At 44.0% G+C, this 12,688-nt stretch overlaps 1 protein-coding gene across 11 annotated transcripts in view; it reads right to left on the reverse strand.

Annotated features, from left to right (window-relative positions):
- MAGI2 (membrane associated guanylate kinase, WW and PDZ domain containing 2) overlaps positions 1 to 12,688 on the reverse strand; it is a 1,233,836-nt gene that overhangs the window by 66,661 nt on the left and 1,154,487 nt on the right. The window lies entirely within an intron of this gene.

Genomic DNA, 12,688 nt, shown 5'->3' on the forward strand with positions numbered 1-12,688 from the left:
GGGGCAGATCTTGGTTCCAAGAAGGAAGAGAGAGAGATTCAGTTAGCAACTTGCTGGGATTACAACCATGTCTTGGTCTTCCCGCAGGTCTCTCGTTAAAAATGGCACAATGGAAATGATCCAGTGTGGTCTTATGGAAATGACTTGTTTGTCACCACATTTCAAAACAAACTACTCAGAGTCCCAGGCCATGGGTCTTTGTGAGGTGAGAGGGGGAAGCAGGCTCTATAGCCTGGAAGCTTCTGCACTATTGAGTCTTCTCATAGTCAGCTCGTGGTTTTTTGTTTAACTTCAGATCAGTCCTGAGCTGGTTTTTATTCTTTGGTTTTTTATGGCTGCTGTGAGGCCTCCCTGAGGAAGCAGAAGCAGCCTTCTCAGGTTTCACTCTCTGCACAGACCCGTCCAGATCCTCAAGCTCCTCCTGACTGTGGAAGTCTGGAGAAGTATCATTTTCCACCCCACTTCCTGGTCCCCTCTTTGCAACGAGCTGGTCCTGAACCCCTGCCAAGGCACTTATTGCAACTGTTCATGGATGAGAAGCATTAACATCATTAAAGTGTCCATACTACCCAAACTTCCGGTTCCTTCCATCATTTTTCGCTACTGGAGTTTGTCTGGTTGGTCAGATACCTATCCCAGCCACCAGTGGTCGGCAAACTCATTAGTCAACAGAGCCAAATATCAACAGTACAACAATTGAAATTTCTTTTGAGAGCCACATTTTTTAAATTTAAACTTCTTCTAACGCCACTTCTTCAAAATAGATTCACCCAGGCCGTGGTATTTTGTGGAAGAGCCACACTCAAGGGGCCAAAGAGCCTCATGTGGCTCGCGAGCCGCAGTTTGCCGACCACGGCCAGCCACGAATAATATTGCATACACCTGTGTGTCTTCCAGGTAGCTTCCTTCAAAAGCATAGCTCTGTCTCTCCACGTTTGCCAGCCCAACACAAGCTCTGCCAGCACCCGCAGGGTGTCCCGATCTGCTGCCCTGCTGTGCATCAGCATGCGAGGCTGACCAAAACTTTTCCTCTTCTTATTGGAAGGCCAAGGTAAAGGTAAACATTTTAATATTCCTTAAGTGGTTAATAGTTCAAGTTGCAAGGAAAGAAATATAAATGCTGCAGTGTATGCATTTTTTTTTTTTTTTTTTTTAGCCAAGTCATATAGAAAGTATTTGGTTTGGCTCAATGAAATATTTATAAGAACTAGATTAATCCTGATTTATTTCACCCCGAGTCATGGTGGTCTCCACTCAAGGCTGACTCGGACATCTCTGCAAACACGCTTCACTGGGTGTAATCAGTTAATTGCCCTTGGCCTACAACTGCACCTTAGGAATCTATTTCACATTATTATATGACTGAAATGATACTAGATTATAACTGAGTGTGAGGAATTGAACCCATTAGGATTTTATGCAATAAACAATGGATATCTCTATTCTTTATTTTATGGAAGACCTAGCTGTGGGCCATTTTTGGGGCTAATAAGGTCATAGGTTAGCTCCATCAGAATTTTTCACCTACAGTCTGGTTTTTCCTGCTGACTCTAGACCTCTGAAGATAACATATCTATTGTCTTTGTGTCACCTATACCTGTCACAATTCCTGACAAGCAGGCTCTTGTTGAGTAAATGAGTGTTAGGTTTGCTTTTCAGTAACAGTAGCAGTCTTTGTTCTCACTACTTAGTAAGTTCAGCTTCAGTGCACCTCAGCATACCTTAACCTTCCTTGAAATACTGCCTTAAACACTTCCAGCCAAACCAAACCAATTTCAATAGTACTTACAGGAGACCAAATGAGGTTTCAGTAATGGTGACCTACGAAAATTGTTAGAGACAGGTAAAGTTATGGGAAACAAATGCTGAAGGCTTGAGAGAAACAGGAATGGAGGCTGAGTCTGAATGAAATCATAAAGTGCCAGTAAAAAAAGTCAGCTGTGAACAATGATATGGCAACAAATTGGACAACCCGTGTGGAAGACAAACATATAATCTTCCAAAACTCAATCAGGAAGAACCTGAATAGACCAATAACAACTAATGAAATTGAAGCAATAATAATAATAATAATAATAATAATAAAAACTCTAAGCAAACAAAAGTCCTGGACCAGATGGCTTCACAGGGGAGTTTTACCAAACATTCAAAGAAGAACTAACCCCTCTCCTCCTCAAACTATTCCAAAAAATCCAAGAAGGAAGACTTCCAAGCTCTTTTTACAAGGCCAGTATTATCCTAATTCCAAAACCAGATAAAGCTATGATAAAGGATGAAAATTATAGGCCAATATCCCTGATGAACATAGATGTTAAAATCCTTAACAAAATATTAGCAAATCAGATCCTGCAATATGATTATACACTATGACCAAGTGAGATTTATACCAGGGATGCAAGGCTGGTAAAATATTCACAAATCAATAAATGAACATAAACAAAATGGAGGCTAAAATCATGTGATTATATCAATAGTCCCAGAAAAAGCATTTGCCAAAATCCAATACCCATTTTTGATAAAAAATCTCAGCAAAGTGGGAATAGAGGGATCATACCACAACATAATAAAGGCCCTATATAACAAACCCACAGCCAACATCATACTCAATTGGCAAAAACTAAAAGCATTTCCCTTAAGAACAGGGATGTCCACTTTCATCACTGTTATTCTACATACTACTGGAAGTCCTAGACACAGTAATCAGATAAGAAGAAAAAAGTAAAAGACATCCAAATTGGAAAGGAGGAAAGTAAAACTGTCCTCCTTATTTGTAGATGATGATGTTGTCCGTAGAAAACCCTGAAGACTGCACCAAAAAAACTACTAGATTTCATAAATGAATTCCATAAAATAGCAGGATACAAAGTTAACATCTAGAATTAGATGGCATTTTAACAAACTCTCAGAAAGAGAAACTAAGAAAACAATCCCATTTACCATTGCAACAAGCCTATCTAATAAAAGAGTAATATGCAAATTGACCATCACTCCAACACACAAGATGGCTGCCCCCATGTGGTCAAAGATGGCTGCCCCTATGTGGACACAAGATGGACGCCACAAGATACTGCAAGGGAGGGCAGTTGTGGGCGATCAGGCCTGCAAGGGAGGGCAGTTGTGGACGATCAGGCCTGCAAGGGAGGGCAGTTGTGGGCGATCAGGCCTGCAAGGGACGGCAGTTGGGGGCAATTAAGCCTGCAGGGGAGGGCAGTTGGGGTGACCAGGCCAGCAGAGAAGGGAAGCTGGGGGCGACTGGGCCTGCAGGGAAGGGCAGTTAGGGGTGACCATGCCTGCAGGGGGGGCAGTTAGGCATCAATCAGGCTGGCAGGGGAGTGGTTAGGGGGTGATCAGGCTGGCAGGCAGAAGCGGTTAGGGGCAATCAGGAAGGCAGGCAGGCGAGCAGTTGGGAGCCAGCAGTCCTGGATTGTGAGAGGGATGTCTGACTGCCCTTTTAGGGATGCACCCCTAAAAGGGCAGTCAGACATCCCTCAACGGGTCCCAGATTGGAGAGGGTGCAGGCTGGGCTGAAGGACACCCCCCCGCCCCGTGCATGAATTTCGTGCATTGGGCCTCTCGTAAAAAATAAGATACCACCCTAGCTGGTTTGGCTCAGTGGATAGAGCGTCAGCTTGTGGACTGAAGGGTCCCGGGTTTGATTCCAGTGAAGGGCACATGCCCGGGTTGTAGGCTCGATCCCCAGTGGGGGGCGTGCAGGAGGCAACCGATTGATGATTCTCTCTCATCATTGATGTTTCTCTCTCTCCCTTTCTCTCTGAAATCAATAAAAATATATTTAAAAAAAATAAGATACCTTGGAATAAACTTAACCAAGGAGATAAAAGACCTGTACTCAGAATACTAAAGGACATTGAAAAAAGAAAAAGAGGAAATACAAACAAGTGGAAGAATATACTGTGTACATTGATTGGAAGAATTAACATCATTAAAATGTCTATACCACCCAAAGCAATCTATAGATTCAATGCAATCCATATGAAAATACCATGGCATATTTCACAGATCTAGAACAAGTATTCCAAAAATTTATATGGGACAAGAAAAGACCCCGAATGGTCTCAGTAATCTTGAGAAAGAAGAACAAAGTTAGTGGGATCATAATACCAGATATCAAACTATCATACAAAGCCATTTTAATCAAAACAGCCTGATATTGGCACAAGAACAGGCAAATAGGTCAACAGAACAGAACAGAGACCCCAGAAATCAATCCATGCCATTATAACCAATTAATATTCCGCAAAGAAGGCAAGAACATACAATGGTAAAATTGGACAGGTACATCCAAAAAAATGAAACTAGACCACCAACTACACCATACACAAGAATAAACTAAAAATAGATAAAAGACTTAGATGTAAGTTGTGAAATCATAAAAATCCTAGAAGAAAACAGAGGCAGTAAAATCTCAGACATGTCATGTAGCAGTATTTTCACCAATGCATACATCTCCTAGGTCAAGAGAAACAAAGGAAAAAAATAAGCAAACGGAACTACATAAAAATAAAAACTTCTGTACAGACAAAGAAATCAAACAAAATGAAAAGGGAACCCTCTCTATGGAAGAACACATTTGCCAATGATACATCTGATAAGGGCTTAATTTCCAAAATATATAAAGAACTTATACAACCCAACACCAGGAAGACAAACAATCCAATTAAAAAATGGGCAAAGAACCTGAATAGACACTTCTCCAAAGAGGACATAGAGATGGCCAATAGACATATGAAAAGATGCTCAATATCACTAATCATCAGAGAGATGCAAATCAAAACAAAAATGAGGTATCACCTCACACCTGCCAGAATGGCCACCATCAATAAATCAACAAACAGCAAGTGCTGGTGAACATGTGGAGAAAAGGGAACCCTCGTGCACTGCTGGTGGGCATGTAGACTGATGCAGCCACTGTGAAAACCAGTATGGAGTTTCCTCAAAAAATTAGAAACGGAACTGCTGTTTGACCCAGCAATCCCACTTCTGCGAATATATGCCAAGAACCCAAAAATGCCAATCAGAAAGAATATATGCACCCCTATGTTCATAAAAGTGTTATTTAAAATAGCTAAGATCTGGAAACAGCCCAAGTGCCCATCAGTAGATGAGTGGATAAGAAAAGCTGTGGTACATTTACACAATGGAATACCATACAGTTGTAAAAAAGAAGGATCTCTTACCCTTTGTGACGACATGGATGGACTTGGATATCATTTTGCTAAGCCAAATAAGCCAGTTAGAGAAAGACAAATAGCACACTATCTCACTTATATGTGGAATCTAATGAATAAAATAAACTGATGAATAAAGGAGGTCCAGAGACATGGATGCATGGAACAGACTGACAGATCTCCGGGGGGAAGGGGGGTGTTGGTGGGGGGATAGGAAGAGATTAACTAAAAATCATATATGTGTATATGCATAGCTCACGGACACAGAAAATAATGTGGTGAAAGCCTGGAGTGGGGTGGGGGCTGGGTGGAGGGGAAAATGGGGGTCATCTGTAATACTGTCAACAATAAAAAATAGAATAAAAAAATCAGAATTAGAGCCCTCACTGCTGCCTGCCACGGGCACCATCACTGGAACTCTGACAATAGGACACTGGGCCAAATTGGAGCAAAAGACAGGCTGGTTTTCAAATTTGATGCTGGTAACCTTTAATATGTAATGGCTGTTTTCACAATTAACCTTTATTAAGATATCATTTAATAGTGATTACAGTAAAAATATTTTCCAGGGGGTTACACTCAGTGTTTTGGTTCACCTTTCCATTTCTCCCAGCAGACTTGTGATTGAATTAGACGGGATCCCACCGCTCATTACAGGACTGGGCTATTGTTCTAAAACGGTTGCGCATGGCTGCTTCAGCACGGCACAGGCACCCATCAAGTCAGCAGGCTTTCCCAGAAAGAAAGCTTCTAACCCAACTGGAAATTGAAACACATTTTGAGAGCAACAACATTCTGCGAATTTTATTTGCCTCAATATATAGGTTGAAAACGGCCTGAGACTCTCTTTATACTATATTCTAGATAGTAATCACTTAAAAAGAAAACTTCCCAACATTTCTCAAGAAACCTCATCAAAGCAGAAGTGTTAAATAGCCCTACAGGTGTATAGGAAAGTCCCAAAACAAGGTTATGCCTGAGCACATACCTGCTTAGAAGGGCCATGAACATGCGGGGAGCAAGTGGGTATAAGAAGTTATAGGCTACTGTCACTTGATGTGGGTGGTGCACCTTATTTCATGTTTTTTTAAATTTTAATTTGGGAATGAACCCTTTAGAAAGATTCGGTCACAGCTTAAAAAATTTTCAGTCTCTGACTTCAGCAACTACCCGGTGGTGGAGGTGGTGCCCTGGCTGGTCATTCATATCAGGGGTTGGTTTTGGTGGAGATTCAGGGGAGCTTTCCATTCAGGAGCCTCCATTTAAAGAAAATCGTCACCCAGGGATATTTTTTTCCCATTGATTTTCAGACAGAGTGGAAGGGAAGGAGGGAGTGAGGTGGGGGGGGGGGGAGGGAGGCAGAGAGAGAGAGAGAGAGAGAGAGAGAGAGAGAGAGAGAGAGAGAAACATCAATGCGAGAGAGCCACATTGGTGCCCTGACTAGGGCTGGGGATTGAACCTGCAACTGAGGTAGGTTCCTTTGATTGTGAATCGAACTCGTTACCCTTCAGTCCACAGGCCGATGCTCTAATTATTGAGCCAAAATGGTCAGGGCCAGGAGCCTCCATTTTTCATTCTGACTTTTAAAATTCTCTAAATCAAAACATGGGAATACATATGAAATTTAAAGATGATGCTGGGCTTAGTTATGCAAGTCAACTCTAAATGACAATTTGGTGTTTTTCTCACCAAACCTTTCTCTTTTCCTTGTCAAATACTGACATCTCATACAGAGAATTTATTAGCTTGTTTATTTCTAAATCTCCTTCCAATTGGTGTCGATGTTCCATTCTTCATGGCTCCCCGCGCCTGCCATGTGTGTGCTCTTTGGGTGATTTCTTCCTACCATTCTTAAGAATTTCTCTCTCTGTGCCTTTGCACATCCTGTACACTTTGTCTAGAGTCTGCACTCTTCCCTTCAAGCAGCTGAGTCCTACTCATCCCTTAGAACATCCCAGATACGAGCACACCCAGGACCCTTCCGTGACCCCACCAGGCTGGGTTTGGGTGCCTTTCCTCAGTGTTTCTTGGCCATTGCCTAGCACTGCACTGTAAGCTCTCCAAGAGCTGAGACTCAGCCACGTGGCCAAATACCCATGCATATTTGTTCAATGGATGGATGAATTATTGACAAAAAGAATTTTTCAGAAGTGTTTTGAAAATCCCATGCTCCTTATTTTTTAAGCCAAATTTAAACAAACAAAGAAACAATATATCCTATTTAATAAAAGACTAATATGCAAATTAACCATCACTCTGCTACACCCACAAGTCATGCCCACAAGCCATGCCCACAAGCCAATCAGGAGCAAATATGCAAATAAACCCAACCAAGATGGCTACGGCCACAGAGAGCAGAAGGGAGGCTTGGGTTTCCCCGGCAATGGAGGAAGCCAAGCTTTCCGCCTGCCCTTGCCGGTCTAGGCCTCCACTCAAGGCTACAAAGTTTCAATGATAGAAGATACATAAATCCAAACAGAAATGGCGGCAGCCACGGAGCTGAAAAGAGCAGGAGGCTAGGGTTGCCCCCGGCAATGGAGCAAGCCAAAATTTCCACACACCCTGGCCGGCCCAGGCCTCGCTTAAGGCTACAAAGTTTCAATGATAGAAGATACATAAATCCCCCCAAAAATGGCTGCTGCCACGGAGCAAGCAGAAGGCTTGGCTCCACTCCAGGCTACAAAGTTTCAATTATAGAAGATAAATAAACCCCAGATACCAGGGCCTCCGCTTGGGTCGCCGGGGGGCGTGGCCGGCCTGCAAACCACCACAGGCCCCTCGCCCAGGCCACCCCATGCCCCAAGAGAACCCCCACCCTGATCCGGAACACCCTTCAGGGCAAACCAGCTGGCCCCCACCCGTGCACCAGGCCTCTATCCTATCCTATCTAATAAAAGAGTAATATACAGATTGACCATCACTCCAACACACAAGGTGGCTGCCCCCATGTGGTCAAAGATCCTGCCCCCATGTGGACACAAGATGGCCAGCAAGGTAGGGCAGTTGGGAGGAACCAGGCCTGCAAGGGAGGGCAGTTAGGGGTGACCAAGCTGGCAGAGGAGGGAAGTTGGGGGCGACCAGGTCTGCAGGGAAAGGCAGTTGGGAGGAACCCACGCCTGCAGGGGAGAGCAGTTGGGGGGGACCAGGCCTGCAGGGGAGGGCAGTTAGGGGTGACCAGGCCTGCAGGGGAGGGCAGTTAGGGGCAAACAGGCTGGCAGGGGAGCAGTTAGGCATCAATCAGGGTAGCAGGGGAGTGGTTAGGGGGTGATCAGGCTGGCAGGCAGAAGTGGTTAGGGGCAATCAGGAAGGCAGGCAGGCGAGCAGTTGGGAGTCAGCAGTCCTGGATTGTGAGAGGGATGTCCGACTGCCCTTTTAGGCCCAATCCTACCAGGATCGGGCCTAAAAGGGCAGTTGGACATCCCTTGAGGAGTCCCAGATTGGAGAGGGTGCAGGCTGGGCTGAGGGACACCCCGCCTCCCCCGTGCATGAATTTCGTGCACCAGGCCTCTAATATATATATATATATATATATATATATATATATATATATAAAAGTTTTACATTTGGTTTCATGATATATGTCAACCAAGTTTAACCATGATCAAATAATACAAAGTGTATATAAGTGCCTTGTACACTCTAAACTATACAAATTTAATATTTTATTAGTAACTATAGTTATCATCATCATCATCATTATTATCATCATCATGGTAAAAGAAAGAAAAAAATGCAACATTGGAAAGCTCTTCGTAATGAATCTAGGAGAGAAACAGCTTATCTACTGAAGATATTTATTGGGGAATAAATATTATTTATTGAAGCAAATGCTTTTTCTTAAAATATCACCGAGAGGTTAAAAACTCGAAAAATCTTCTGTTGATTTGGGAAGTGCTGTCCTTTAGGAATTCTATGGAATGTTAATGCTATTCTTCATTCTGTGATTTTAGAACAAATAGTTCTTAGAAAAAGAATCTATTTGAAAGCTGGGCAGATGGTCCAGACCCTAAGCTGAGATACAGGGTGATTGCAAGTGTGGCTACAGACAGAAACGCAAACACAGATCTTAAAGACAAATTGGCTGAAGCAAAGTATTTCCTAGAAGGAAAAACACAATTCCCTTTTCATATGCAGGTTTGACTGCTCAGTGAAGAAGAAGAGACTGGGGAAATATCTTAAAATTATCTGCTTGAGCAAGAACAGAAAGCTATCATTGGCAGCTCAGCTAGTGGCTTATCCATTTGCTCAGAAATCACTTATGTTAGGTCATGAAGTCAGTTTCTCTTGTTGACTGAAAAATAGAGGAAAGGAAATCAAAGAGAAAACTTTCTATTGTGTGGACGCTATGTGGACTATTTCCTTTCCCTGGATGCAATTGAGGGAACACCAGGGATTATTATTCTGTGGCTTATCTAACCAGATGTATTTATTTCCCAGATGCACGCACGAGGCTTTGTGCGATGTCTGTGATACAGGCACAGACCCTACTTCATACTGCATTTACATTTCCTTTGTGTGTGCCAGTTCCAGGCCTGACATGTTAACAGTGTGAATTAGAGCGTGAAAAGGTAAACCGAAATGGGTGGCTGGGGGTCAGTCAGCTGGGATTGTGAAGATAGTTTAATGATGGGACTTTTTCAGAGGTGTGGGCAGGGTTAAGACAGCCGCAGAGGGCTGTTGGCATCACCTGAGGTCTGGTAGGCCCTGGGGGAAAAAAGAAAGTTACAGGGGCCTGTGAGGGCTGGGAGCATGAAACAGGGGCTGCCTGACTGGAGCTGTGGTGGTGGAGTCAGGAGCACTGCCCAGCCTCCAGCCCCGAGGGTGAGAAATGTCCCAGCCTCGCTATGGCACACACAGTACTGTCCCCACAAAGAACACCCAGGTCTAGTCCCTGGAATGTGTCAATATGTCACCTTACATGGCAAAAGGGGTTTTGCAGATGTGATGAAGTGAAGGACCTTTAGATGGAAGATCCCCTGCATTAGCTGAAAGTCAGAGAGAGAGATGTCCTGGTAAGGACAGACGCGCAGGTGTGAGGTGAGAGACCAGGCTCTGCTGCTGGCGTGGAAGACGGAGGGAGGGGCTACCTGCCAAGGAAAGCAGGTGGCTCCAGAAGCTGGAAAAGGCAAGGAGATAAATTCTCTCCTAGAGCCTCCAGAAGGAGCCAGCCCTGCTGACACCACTACCTGGTTTTAACCCAGAGAAACCGATTCAGAATTCTGACCTCCGGAACTGTAAGATAATAAAGGGTGTGTTGCTTTAAGCTACTAAGTGTGTGGCCATTTGTCCCAGCAGGAATAGAAAATGAACCCACTTTCTCTTTTCCTGCCCTCTGATCTGCTAGTGCTTCTCCTTGGCGAGACCCAACAGGGAACTCGAGGGCAGGAGAATTTGGGTGATGCAGACACAGAACAGGGCAGAGAGAGAAGGGCAGAGAATGATCTGGGGGAGGAGGTGGGACAAAAGGAGCACCAGCACTGGGGTGGGGTGTGTGGAGTGGGGATAGATTTTAAAATAATGAATAAATATGACCAATGAAGGTTGCTGTGTCCCCCTAAAATCCCTATGTTGAGGTCATGACCCCCAAAGTGATGGTCCTAGGAGGTGGGACTTTTGGATTTGTGCTCTAAGAAGAGGCCAGAGAGCTCCCTTCTCCCTTCCGCCATGTGAGACTCGGCGGGAAGACCCCATCTCTGAACCCACCCAGACGTGGTTCTTCCCCAGACACCTAACCTGCCAGGGCCTTAACCTTGAACTTCCAGTCTTCAGACCATGAGAAATAAATTCCTGTTGTTTGTGAGTTACCCAATATGTGGTATTTTGTTATAGCAGCATGAATAGAATAAGACAAAGGCTTTAAGAAATAATTTAAGAACAAAACCAAAAAGTCAGGTGAGAGTAAACTTGTGCATACTGAAGAAGCTATCTTTGGAAAACTTTTGTTTTCTTATTTCATTTTTACACAGGTAGCCCCTTAAGATATCATTATAGGAAAATAAGTGGCATCAGAGTTACTGAGATGAATTTGCTTTTAAAAATTGCTAAAGATTTCAGAGTTGCTTTTGTATCTCGTCAGCTTCCAGGCCCCCTCAATTCTACACCCACTCTGTCTCCAGCAACTGTTTGTCATTTCCCACTTCTCTTGCCTCCGTGTGCCACTCACTAGCCCCCTTTTCTTTCGGTCCATATGGCTGCCACTGTCATCTTTTAAAGCTCACCTCTGCCTCCTTCTCTCTCCTTTTCGAATACCTCCCCTCCCGCTCCATACTCCTTGAACAGAGTCCAAACTCCTTGACACGGTGTGAAGATTGTCCAGGACCTCGTCCCCAACATTGCACCTCATCCCCACATTCTCCCGTGTTTAATGTGGCCTGCTTCTCATTCCTCCACTTTCCACGGGGTTCTCCCATCTTGCACCTCTGTTCTTGCCCTTGCTTCTGCTGGAGATTCTTGCCATTCTCCCAGACTTTTCCCAGCCCTTCTTGTAATCATGCCCATCCTTCAAGGCTCCACTCAAATCCCCCCATGAAGGATCATTGGTCCTCCTATTTCTCAGGGTCACTGCACCTTACTACACCTCTCTTACAATGCTGACTGCAGCCCTGCCTCTTGTTCCAGTTCTCTGCATTTATTCTCCCCATCACCATTTCTGCACCTACAAAATTATAAACTGGAAAGAGGGATAGTACTCTCTAATAGTAGCTAACATATTGCCTTAAAAACAATATATGAAAAGTTGCTTGTAATGGGGACAGAATTTATTACTGTGTACAGCAAACATGATCAGTGGAAGAGGGCTGTCTTGGGGGTGGAGCTGAGGGTGTGTGGGAGTTGGAGAGAGAGAGGGCGTTGAGGTCAGGACTCCGAGGGCAGTCTGTGCCTTGCTCACTGTTGTTTTCCACCATTGACTAAGGTGCCCAACACAGGATAAGAGCCTCATAAACAATTGTTAAATGAGTGAATAAGTGTTATTTACCTCATTTTGGTCAAGGCTAACCTTGAATTCGTGAGAACAAGGTCATACCAAAAGTCCCTAACAAGTGTTACAATAGGAAGAAGGTGAAAGTGTGTAAAAGTAAAAACAACACAATCTTCTTGCAGTGAGAAGCAAGCTTAGAAACAGCAATGCCTCACTGAAAACCAGCTGAAGACCCAGCCACAAGGCGGAGGCATCTCTTTTCTTTTTGGATTTAACAAGCTTTTTCTGGCATAACTGGCTAAAAGCAGACATTAATTTTTGTATTTACTGAGACCTGTGAGAAGCACTGGGAAATAAATCCATATGGGACTTAGATTATACCTCCCACACTGCAGCTTCAGGGCAGAGATCACATTTGATAACATAATACTTTTTATTTCTATAATATTCTTTGTGGCACCTAGCACAGTTCTGACCAGTGCATGAGAGGGGTGGGAGGGAGGAAAGGAGAGAAAGGGAGGGAGAGAGGGAGGGAGAGAGAGAGAGAGAGAGAGAGAGAGAGAGAGAGAGAGAGAGAGAG

Source organism: Plecotus auritus (assembly GCF_963455305.1).
Source record: "Plecotus auritus genome assembly, chromosome: 4".
Lineage (NCBI taxonomy): Eukaryota > Metazoa > Chordata > Mammalia > Chiroptera > Vespertilionidae > Plecotus > Plecotus auritus.